Consider the following 12,470-nt stretch of genomic DNA (forward strand, 5'->3'; position numbering starts at 1 on the left):
TAAGATATACCACATTTTTTCCGTATACCGAAATACATTTTGTGTATTCATTTATCTATCTGTAGACATTCGGGTTGTTTCCTGCTTTCAGCTACTGTGAATAATGCTGCTATATACACGGGAATACGTATATCTGTTTGAGTCTGTGCTTTCAGTTCTTTTGGGTATATACCAAGGAATGAAATTGCTGGATCATATGGTAATTCTGTGTTTAATTTTTTGAAGAACCAGCATTCTGTTTTCCATAACAGCTGTGCCATTTTATATTCCTGCTAGCAATGCACAAGGGTTTCAACTTCTTTCCACATCCTCACCAAACATTTTTTTAATTAAAAGAATTTTAATAGTAGCCATTAGAATGCATGTGAAGTGATATCTCGTTGTGGTTTTGAATTACAATTTCCAAATGATTAGTGATGTTGAGTATCTTTTCATGTGTTTTAGGACTCTTTTGAAGATCTTTCTTCCAGTGCAGAAAAGTGTACATATGTTCACCATACATATTTGTGTAACAACCAAGGGGAGGACATCACGGGCCTTCTGAAGCCCATATGAGGAGTCACGGGCCCAGATTTAGAACCTTCTTAGGGGATTAAGTTATGATTAGGCAGCTTTCTCTGAGCCATTGCCATAAAAAGAATGGATTGAATAGTTTCAACTTTGATTAAGAAATTGACAATTCTAAATTGAAATATAAGTCTTTGGACATAGAACCTTTCATTCTTCATGATGTAGTTTTTGGGGTGAAAGAGAGAGAGAAAAAAGAAAGGAAGGCAGTTTTGGAAATACTCGTAAGGCTGTGGGTCAGGCAAAGAAAATTAATCTAAACATTTGAGCAGGGCAAACATTTGGTATTTTGGGATGAACTCATTGGAGAGGTGAGAGTCCGATGGCTTTTCTTATACTGGAAGCGCAAGTCATAGTGGGAAAAGACAAGCATTGTGGGAATTTTTTTAAAGGAAAGATCCAAACAAGGTCCAAAGCTAGGAATGTCCCTATTGAGCGGGAGAAGTATGGACAACCGGAAGTCCAGGTCAGTAGCGTCGAGGAAGCCTGAAAGCAAAGATAGGAATGGCAAGGGGACTGAAGCTCAGGGTCAAGAAGCTGAGCCGTGGATAGTATCTAGAAATACTAGGGCAGGGTGGATTGCTTTTGCTCTACAGACTCAATCAATGAGACAAAAACTTTTTCTTCATTGGTAATTGAACCTTGACATGTGAAGGTCTTGATAATTGGCTGGGAGAAATGCAATCATTGGAGAACTTGGCAACAAAGGCTTTGTGTTCTAGGAATGGAATCAGAAAGGATCAGGTTCTGAGTGACAACAACAGCCAATTGGTTTAAGATTGAGCTGGTCATCCATTGCCCTACGGCTTGGCATAACCCATGACTAGAGAAAGGCTGGGTTACAGTCTGGGGCACACCTAGTTAAGAGGCTCTGGCTGTAAGAGTCAGAATTACCTAGAGCAGTGGTTCTTAATTTTGGCTATGCATTAGAGTCACCTGGGAAGCTATACAAATCCTTGTGGCTCAGCAAGGGCCACAATCTCTGGGGAGGGAGGCAGTGACACTAATGTGACTTCCCAGTGACACTAATGTGCAGCCAAAGTGAGAACCTCCGATTTAGGGGCAAACAGTCAGATAGTCATACGTATCCTTAGTTGTCTTTGAATAATTTTGGTTGAATCCATGTTCCCGAGTCAAAATTATTTCCCTCATCTCCTTGCACTTATTCACAGGGAGGTTTTCTTTTGTAGCTATCAGAAATGCCTATAATGAGCCAGTGGTTTACAAATTTTATGTGCATACAAATCACCTGTGGGCTATGACACATTAGGTCTGGGGTGGAACCTGAAAATGTGCATTCTAATAAGCACTCAGGTGATGGTGATACTGTTGGGCCACATTTTGAGCAGCAAGATTCTAGGCTCATAACCACTGAACCAATTTTACTCATTCTTTTATTCATTACATTTATTGAAAGGTGCTTACTACCTACAAGACACTCTGCTACTTAGATACTGGGGATATGATGGTGAATGAAAAAGAGATAGTCCTGCCCTCAAGGATCATAAAGTCTAGGAAGAAAGGCAATAAGCCCATCATTTCACAAAGATTACTTAAATTACTTAAATACAGTTTGACTGGGGCCACAAAGGAAAAGTACAGGATGCTGTAAAACCACTAGTTAGTGAGACATAACTGTGACTTATGAGGTAAAGTAAGCCCCAGGAGAGCCATGTTGTGTCCTGATGCTCACTCTGGCTGTGGGAACTCATTGACTTCTTCCTTCAGCTTCCAACAGCACTGGCTATATTTAGTAAAATGACCCTTTTTTTCCTGCTGTACATTTTCCCATGGTGGCCTCAGACAAACCCTTGATTTTCTTTATCCACCCAATCTCCACTTCTGCCTCTCTTCTGTGCTCCAAGATCAGGTTTCTAACTTTTGTTGAACATCTCCAACCAGAGGACATGTCCGCCCCTAAAAGGGTGAGCATATTCCTCACCCTTTTCACCAAATCAGTTCTTTAATATTTCTGACAGTTTCACCACTTTTTTTTTTTTTTTTTTTTAGCCAATCAGGTAAAACTTAGCATTTTCTTTTAATCGATATGGACTTCATTATTTTTGACCTAAGGATGCAGCACATATTTTTGTCATAGGATCTGAAATAGATATATATTACGCTCATTTGATTCATAGGTAACCCAAATTGAATAAATTGCCCTCTCAGCAAATGTCATTTAAATTTGTAAGACTTGGGAGAGGAGTAAAGGAAATTAACAGTCATTTAATCTGTGTGTTTTATGAAAAATAAATTTATTTATTTAAATTAGTTTCTAGCATACAGTACATTGGTTAGACATCTATATTGTTCAAAAACAATGCTTCCTCCCTCCTCTGGCCCTCCAATTAGCCAAAAAATATGGAATGCTTCATGAATTTGCATGTCATCCTTGCACAGGGACTATGCTAATCTTCTCTGTGTCATTCCAATTTTAGTATATGTGCTATGAGCACAAATTTGTGTGTTTTTGCTGCATACTTAATGTACCTTAACTTATTTAATTTCCCCTGTAGCTTTCTGGGAAAGTATCATTCCCTTTCACAGGTAAGGAAGGTATTATTGCCCTTCATAGGTAAGGAAGGTATTGTTCCCCTTCATAGGTGAGGAGATCGAGGCTCATCGCATGTCCAGGTAGGAGATGACAACAGCACATGAACCTAGTTTTTCCCAACTTCAGAGACCATCATGTTCTTTTGCTCGGCTTCATAATTTGTATACTGTATGGTGCACTCTGAAAATATATTTTTAAAATAAAAGCTTTTTCAAATATCAATTATGAATGTATTTTCCTCTCAAATTTATAAAATACAAGTCAGAATGTCTTACGAAATCAGGCTTACTTAACTTGAAAACAACTGTGTCTAGCCTGCATTTACTTAATAAATATTTGTCCTCTTTCATAGATTCAATTATTCTCATTTTGGTTCTTCAGATTTTTTCTTTTCCCCTTTCATCATCCACCTGGACATTTTCTATTGAATTGTCATCTTCCGTATCACTAATTCTCTCTTCATTTTTATTTATTATGGTGACACTGATTAACAAAATCCAATCAGTTTCAAGTGTACAATTCAACAGTAAATGAATTCTCTCTTTAGCTGGGTGTAGTCCGATGTAAATCCATTTATCGCATTCTTAATTTACTTTATTACTTTGTATTTCTCAGTTCTAGAATTCCATCATTTTATATATATATGTTTCATATATATATGCGTGTATATATGTATGTGTGTGCATGTGCGTGTGTGTGTACACACACACACCCACACACACATATTCCAGTTCTTTGGTGATAGTCTCATCCTGTCACCTATTAAACATGTTAATCAGTTAACGTCTGTGTCTAATAACTTCAATATCTGGATTACCTGTGACACTCTTTCTATTGTCTGTTTTTCTTTTTTTGGTTTTGTCTCTTGGTATGCCTGGTGATTTTTAATTGAATGTTGAGCATTATAAATGAAAAACTATGGAGACTCTTGATGGTATATTCTTCTACAGAGGATATTTTCTTTGCTTCTGACAGGCAGGCAGAGTTTTAGAGCAGAGCAGAACATCTTAATTTAGTCTCTCTTACCTAGAAGGTGTAGCCCCTCAGTGGCCTGGAGCGTCCGCCAGGTCTCCTTCAGTGAGCTCCGAACTCCAGTAATATCTCCTTATTAGTGGTCACAGCTCTGCTCACGTTATCATCCCTCTAGCAGCCGGTTTCTGCTCTGCTTCTCAACTCTGCCTGTGAAATTTACAAATCAGCAAATGCATTAGCGGTGGTCTGGAGAGAGCATTCTGGGCAACTTTTATGCTTGTTACTCTGAAAACTCGCCCTTTCAGGTTCTAGTTGTCTTGGTAACTCTTAGATTCCTGCAAAGAGATCTTTTTTTGTTGTTTTTAAATTTTATCCAGTTTTTCTACATGTTTGCCTATCATTGATGGAAGGTGACATCTATTTTTCTTTTTTTAAAAGCTTCGATATTTAAGTAAGTAAGGCTGGTTTTTGATTCAGTGGATTGCCTCAGAAACAGGTGCCATTCAGATGTGCAGCTGGGAGAGATCACTGCTGGAGTTGCAGTCTAGTCTGCTACCTGCTCATACCACAAGAACCTTGGGTTTTCTTATGTCATAACTTTTGCTTCGTTTTCTGAGCAGATAGTGAGTGAAAATGTGTGAATCCAATATTATGTACTCTAGCAGATATAGAATGGTAACTTTATTTAGCAGGGGACGGGTTTAAATACATGATAGAGACAAGGGGAACTCAGGAGACTCATATTCCCAGCTTTGTCTCCCTGGCAGGAGCAAAGAGTGGTAATTCTTCCACAGAGGGAGGGAAAACCCTGTTGATTTCTAGTGGCCTCGCCATGCTGTTATTTTTTACTGTGCTTTGTACTTTTGAGGGTTTGCAGTTTCGAAGGGTATGGTAAATAGTTTTAAAGTGTTTTCAATGCTATTCGTGTTTGTGTATAGATATAAACAAATACACAGTACACAATCCCCTGTTCTCAAACTTATGCAAAAACATAAGTTCTCAGTCTCAACCTCTAGGGAAGGAAAGAAAATTAACAAGAGGTTGTTAACTTTGGCAGGAATTTATGGCTGTAAGATTTCATCACCTTGTTGTCATATTGAGTACAGATAACTCTGCCCTAGTTTATTTATTTTTCTGCTTCCTTTTCTACCAGCTGTGAACCTGGAAGCTGAAGGACGCCAAGTTGCATTCTAGTTTTTTGGAGTCTGGAATTTGGCATGGATGACTTTTCACACTCTAGCTTACTGACTAGCCTGTTCCTTCCCTCTCTTCCTTCTTTCATTATTCTTATTGTTAGTGCGCTTACAAAGAAAGTGGATGAAGTGCTTTCTGTCCTTAAGAAACTTGGAGTTTAGTTGTATAGAACTAAATATCAATAGAAAAAATTAAATAGCAACAGAAGTTAATAAAAAATGAAGCACTAGGTGGAGAGCACAGACCCTGCTATAGAGATTAGATGAGAGGAAGGATCGGACTGGAGTCACAGGGAAAGGCTTTGGACTTGGGCGGGGATTGGAAGTTCTTGTGCATTTAGAATTGGCAAGGAGTGGAGTGGACATCTTTGTTAGGGGTCTAGAGTACACAAAGGCTAAAGGTGATAAGGAGCAAGGTGAGCATAGTGCCTTGAGCATGTCAGTGTAAGAATGTGGGGAAAAAGAATGTGGGGCAGACAGGAGGGGAGGCTGAAGTACCATGTTAGAAAACCTCAAGTGCTAGTTTCTGGGTTGAGTTTGGGCATGCCATAAGCAAAGGGGAGCATCAAAGGTCTCTAAATGGGTGAGTGCAGTGATGATTGTTTTAGGAAGATTTAGCTTCTGGAAGGGGAAATATTGTAGGCCTCGAGGGTAGGAGGTTTTGCTATGGTCCCAGTGAGTGTGACAAGGGTTGGTGATATGAAAAGGGAAATGAAAAGGGAGACTGGAGAATGCTTTCGAAAGAACACTGGTGACTGATGGGCTATGAGTAGAGGCCGTTGGCATTTTACGCAAATGTAAATTATAATACAGCATAGCAATATCGGCAAAAATTATTTTATGGGAATAATTTTGATGTAGCCCTAAACCCTTCCTTTTCACCTGTGACAAATAGTCAGCTCTCATGGTACTGTTTTCCACACTTGACAAAATAGATCCATTCACACAAAAGACGATTTTTCAGTAAGGAGAATCTGACATTATGAATTGAAAGATATGTTGTCATGGCAACAAAAAAATCCCCTAATAGATATTGTGTTGGACCTCTAATGAGGAGGAGCTGGGATGGGCCTGGCCTCCCATGGATTGACATTAGTGGCCCCACTTGTGTGGCATTCCTATTACTAGAGGTGTTCTTATGTCCTGGTAGCATTATTCCTGACTCTAGAATGTCTCCTCCATCATGACAGTGCCTGGCCTAATGCCAATCTGGAAATGTCATAGCTCACAGGGTGGCTGGGTGAGCCAGCCTTTCACATGCATTACTGACCTTTGTTCCAGATGAGCATTTCCTGAACTATGGGCCATGGAACACTCTCCTGGGCATGCTGATGTATATGTCAGAAAAGGAGTTCCTTGCAGAATTAAGTTTGAGAAATGTTGCATGTTTTATTTCCTAGCTTGAGTCTTCTCTGAAGATTGCATTAGCATATTAATGGCTCTGAGAAGTTGAGCAAGCAAAGAAACTGGTTTTACCTTGTTGAACCCAATGTTGCCTCTACTTACTTGACCATGGACTACTATGTTTGCATTCCAATCACTAACATCCGGGCGTCTAAGTTCAGGTTGGGAAGTGCAGTTCTTCCCGGTGGCCTCCCTTAAAGCAGCACAGTCTCTTCGATGGATGAGCAAATGAATGTTTATGAGGCTCTCGCTTTGTGCCCTCATTGTGCCGGCGTATGTCCGGGGTTCACGTGAATTCTCACATTCACACTTCAAAACAACCCTCTAAAGTGCATCTTAAGGAAACTGAGGCTCAGATGAGTTAGGTCACTTGCCTAAAGTTATGGTTAAGAAATGACAGGTCAGAATCAGAGTCTGGATCAGCCCCAAGTTCAGTGTGGGACTCCTTTGCCAGCCGTCCGGGAAGAGTTTGGGGTTCTGTCCGTAAAAGAGTAGCTGCTGTTTCATCACAAAGGGTCATGCTTCACCACTTTAAACAAATACAAAAATCTCTGTTGGTAAATACATATCCCAGGTATTTTCAGAGGCAATTTATTTCATTGTGGTCAGAAAAGGAGCCTTGAACCAGGTGAATCTACACTGGTCCCATTTCGGCCCTTTCCTGTGGGGGCGCGAGTGCCCACTGACACCTCTCTTTCTTTGCACTGAACAGTGTGGACTCGAGTGGACCCGCTCATTCAGCCCCCACCTTGCTGCTTTCAGTTTCCCAGAGCTGGTGCCCCACCCATCCTCACTGTTCTGCCACCATGTCCTCATGCCCACCCCTGTAGTTCGGAATGTCTAAAAAGGGACACAGTCACCTCCTGAGCATCCTAGCGTAAGACTGAACATTGCGTGAGAAAATGGAACAGGATGGGCAGATAATTACCTGTTTTTCCAGTTGCTTGATGGGTTTTAGGCTTCTCCGCTGGGCCCGGAAATTTCTGAAGTGCTCAGAATATTTTAGCTTCTTTTTCCTGCTTCTTTGCAGTACTTGTCCCTGTTTGGCCAGGAGAGCAGAAGGCCAGAACAGCTCCGTGTGCTGTCAAGTCTGTTCTGAGTGTGCCTTACTTGAGGGAGGGCTTGTTAGTTCATCTTTTTAGTTTCCTCTTACCTGTCAAGAGGCAGAGGAATGACACCTTTGTCCCCTAGAACTGGAGCTTTATAGATGAAGTTAGAGATGAGTTTTCTCTGGCAGGACTGTTAAAATGCTTCCTATTGCTGTTTGCTTCCATGTTCTGTTAGTAACAATTAATTAGTTTTAAAGACTTAGAAACTACACAGATGGGGGAAAATGTTCCAGCTTGTTTAAGTCTCTATCTTTCAGTCACTTTTATTGAAAGCGAGGGAAAGGAGAAGCATTCTAAAATGAAATTCATAGGTTATCTCCAAGCCTTCTTTGAGTCATCCAGCCCTCAAATATTTATTTATTCCTCATCTGTAATTGCAAGGCACTATGAAAGATCTTGGAGACCAAAAACCATCATATCAAATCCTACCAGATCAATCTGTGTGTTCTATTCATGAATTCAAACCCTCCTGGGACACCGAAAGTTAGCACCTCCCTCGGTGCTAGGCATATGTTGGTATGGCACAGGCTTGGAGAGCCGGGTTGTCACTGGCAAGGGTCTTTTTGCACCTAAAAAAATCAACTCTCAGGTAGTAGCATAGTTTCTCAAATGAAAGAACAAATGAAGGATTATTAGAGTCCTGCAGTCACCATGTAAGGTGATTTATGTATATTCCTTTACTTCCATCTCAAAACGACCCAGGAAACAACTGAGGAAACTGAGGCCCAGAAAAGTTGGGGAACTTATATAGGACATGGCAGGGTCATAATGGAAGCCCAGATCAACCCTAAGTTCAATGTGAGACCCCGTTGTTCCCTCTCTAATGAGAAGTGCAGTAAGGTGGGATCCAGAATCTTCCCTGGGCTTTGCTAAATGTGCTCTGGTGGAGCGAGAACTATGAATGGAGGTTTGTTTTTAGAAAAAAAAAATCTTTTGAATTTGCTGCATCCATTTTTCCTGGAAAATCTGAAGTGATATTGAGCTCATAGCTCCTCTTAATGAATTTTAGTGGTTTTAACATCCTGGACCAGCTGCACTTTAAAAAGTACAGATGCCCAGTCCTATCCCCAGAGGTTTCTGGGAATCTCTGCTTTTGCAAAGCTCCAGAGGATTCCAGTGTGCATCCAAATTTGAGAGCTGGTGGCCCCACGATGACTCATTGTGGCCCTTATAACTCATTATTGCTCACCCAGGCTTTCTCTCCACCCCCATCTTAGTTTTCCAAGACATCCCTGTGGGTGAGGAGGCGCTGGCCGTTTGAGTTTTAATTATGTATAACCATGGGGCGTTTTTACCTGACAACCACTGGTTTCTAATTTCCATCTTAACTTTGAATTCAGTCATCACTCTCTCTCCCCTAACTTAATCTTATTTTTTGTTTGTTTGTTTGTATTTATTTACGTTTTGGTAAAAAGGATATTCTTGCTCTTATTTAACTTCATACTTTCAGTCGGGGTGGTTTATGCATTTTTATCTTTATCAAAGACTTTCAGACAGTGCAGTTATTTAGTTTTAAATTTCTCCTTCGTAAGTGATAGATAGCTTCATGAATAAGATATGGCTCCTTCCTTTCAGCAGGCACTTCCTCGCTGCTCTGGTTACTCTCTAGTTTGCCTTTGCTCTTTTGGCCTCTGGAAATTCAAATTCTTCAAGGCAAGGGTGAAATACTTAAGTACATTGACTTGTAGTGTATATACCATCTAGTGATTATCCAAGAAACATGCTGACTTTCTTAGAACTGACCTTAACGAGAGGGTATTGTGATTGAGTCTCCACTGGACTGGTTTTGCCACAGTTGCGCTCCTTTGGAGCGACCCAAATAATACTTAATTAACTCTTGGCAATGAACTGCTGTTTACCAGCTGTAGAGATGAGATTCTGTCCCCAGTTGCTCTGGGTAAACTGGAGCTTTAATGTTTGTCTTTGCCTCTGTTTCTGACTTAGGTGGCTTTGATTCGTTTGGTGATGGACTGTCTCTCCAGTTAGTGTGATTCCTCATCCGTGCTGACAGCCATATCTTGTCACATTTTAGTTTAACCTCTTTTGAATACTTTCTATGCAGTTGGACATTTATACAACATATTTGTGTGGCATGCCTGAATTAGCTTAGCGGTGGCTGCCTCTTGGCTCTGGGCATCTCAAGTGCTAATGTCTTTTTTCAGGGTTTAGATATAATACTCATTCAATCACTGTGGTGTCTGGGCTTCCAGGTGGGCCTGACAGTCAAAACTAGGGCCTTTATTTGGTTGCTCGGTTGCTGTCATGGGCTTGTCGCTAAAGAGGAACTTCTCTGTCTCTCCCTGCTCACCTCCCATGTCCTGTGTTGTCAGGTACCTCCTCCTGCCCTTGACCCAGAGCTGGGGCAAAGGTCAGGAAACTCTGGTGAGCAATTGCCATGTTTATTTATTCTGTTAATTACCCAAAGTTTTCTGCAGATAAGTTTACTAATCTTACTATTGGGAAGGGTGGAGACAATTTACCAAGCTTCAAATTCTCTGAGGAATCTGAGACAATAGGAATTTGTGGAGCTGGTTTTAGCACTGGGAACTAAATCCAGCAGGACTTGACTTGTCCAGGTCCCAAGTCTAAATCATTCCTCATGGTTAATAAAGATAAGACACAAACCTTTTCAGAACCTAATGTTTGGACCAACTCTGTTTACTTCACTCCACTCCTCTGTGTGGCACGTGCTTCCAGAACTGTTGGTTCTAAACTCTGTCCACCTAAAATTTTTGGTTTGTTTTTTCTCTCCAGTATAGCAAGGATTCATTTAATGTAACTTAAGAAAGAAACTTCTGGTGGTTGTTATCGTTTTTAATGGATGATAGTTCTGGAAAAGACACATAAATAGAAGACTTTAGTCTGTTTTCATATGGAAATAAAGTGGGGAAATGGACTGTTTTGGGATTGTCTTTCAATTTCTTTTAGAAATGATTTCAGATGATTATAAAACCTATATTACAATTTCTTATGGAAATGATCACAAAACTACATTTAACCAAATGGCCTAAGCTCTATGCAAAGGTTAAAAGTGTAATTTTAACCTGGTGTCTAACAAGACTCATTACTGACAATGAGGTTAGAATTGGTTGTTTTTGTTTGGCTGATGTCTCTATTCCTAAAGTTTTAGATTTTTTTTTTTTTCTAATGATAGTTGAAACTGAGATCTATCTGGTATTGTCTCACGGTAAAACTTACATCTTACTATCCAACAGGTCTTGAATGATTAAAAGCAACTCATGTTTGTCAATCTTTTAGAAGACCATCAAAATGTTTACTGAGGTAATAATCAGAAAATAGGATTTTGGTGGCTGTAAGATCTCTGTGATTAAATAGTGCCCTATTTAAACTGAAGAAAGATTGGAGTGTAGTAATCAAGCTCCCAGAGAAAGAAGACAAGATGGTGGTGCTCTAGTGTGCTGGCTGATCATGACTGGGGTCCCCAGCCCCCAGGCCGTTGACCCATACTGATCCGTGGCCTGTTAGGAACCAGGCTGCACAGCAGGAGGTGAGCAGCCAGTGAGCAAGCGAAGCTTCATAAGTATTTGCAGCTGCTCCCCAGCTCTAGCACCACTGCCTTGGCTCCACCTCAGATCATCAGGCATTAGATTCTCATAGGAGCACTGGTCCCTGGTGCCAAAAAGCTTGGGAATTGCTGGTCTAACAAGTTCATCATGTCTTGGCAAGGCTAAAGGAGATTTGCTTGTACAGGTTTCAAAAGTATGTGTTGATCTATTAAAATGTAATCAATTCAGGTATACTTTTATTTATCGTGTTGTATGTCATGGACATCTGTACAATGTTCTGCATTATTTTTGCTGAAACAAATTAGAAGGAGGTGTGAAATTCCAGAGGGCCTCTTTTAGAGAGCTTCTGACAGGTATCTTGGAGGAATCTTTATATTCTGCTTAATGGCCTTTGAGAAACCATCAGAACTCTCTGTTTTATTATCTTTCCCTCTCGGACTAGAATTTATCCAGGTCCCTGTGATAAAAATAGTTCTGAAGGTGGTTTGTTTCCTGACCAAGCACAGACAGCAGGGAGTCAACCATTGGACTTCCTGCTGAGGTCAAGATTGAGATATAGTTTTTTTTAAATTGGCCAGGTAACATCTTTTGGTCTGGATGACGCCTGAAATTTTCTCCACAACTTTTGAAAGAAATCTTTGTATCACTAATGCTTTATTTTCTGAGATCTTCATGTCATGGTTTGGTGACTTCTTAAAGGATTAACAAATTAGAGATTATTTTGCTCATTAAGAACCTGGATATCAAATGCCAGTCTTTCAATTTCTCTGTCAGACCTAGTTCCAGGTATTTATTCATTACCACTTAGCAAGGAGGGACAAGGTAGGTCAAGCCTTGCCACGCAGCAATTGGAATATGACTTTTCCAGCCCCCATGTTTACTTCATCAGTACCAGCATTTTTTGGATGGTGCAGATTCTTCCATTTTACACATTATCACAGATACTCACCATCTTTGCCTTACTCGCTGAACAACTGGGCCTTTTGTAGTTAATCTCTCTTATGCCTTGTACACATGCACACCTATGTATGTAGAGAGATGTTAGAATTGTTCACAGGGAATCCCCTTTGAAGTGCGACATGACAGAGGGCTGTTTGGAAATGACACACCTCCAGACTGTTTCAGGCTCTCACTTTTGGTCCAT

At 40.4% G+C, this 12,470-nt stretch overlaps 1 protein-coding gene and 1 pseudogene across 3 annotated transcripts in view; one reads left to right on the plus strand and one right to left on the minus strand.

Annotated features, from left to right (window-relative positions):
- The window catches only part of FRMD3 (FERM domain containing 3), a 274,804-nt gene that overhangs the window by 82,227 nt on the left and 180,107 nt on the right, over positions 1-12,470 (plus strand). The gene's annotated exons all lie outside the window — the stretch shown is intronic.
- Positions 2,923-3,023, minus strand: LOC118601050 (annotated as a pseudogene).

This window comes from Rousettus aegyptiacus, unplaced genomic scaffold (genome assembly GCF_014176215.1).
Source record: "Rousettus aegyptiacus isolate mRouAeg1 unplaced genomic scaffold, mRouAeg1.p scaffold_m13_p_3, whole genome shotgun sequence".
In the NCBI taxonomy this organism is placed as follows: Eukaryota; Metazoa; Chordata; class Mammalia; order Chiroptera; family Pteropodidae; genus Rousettus; species Rousettus aegyptiacus.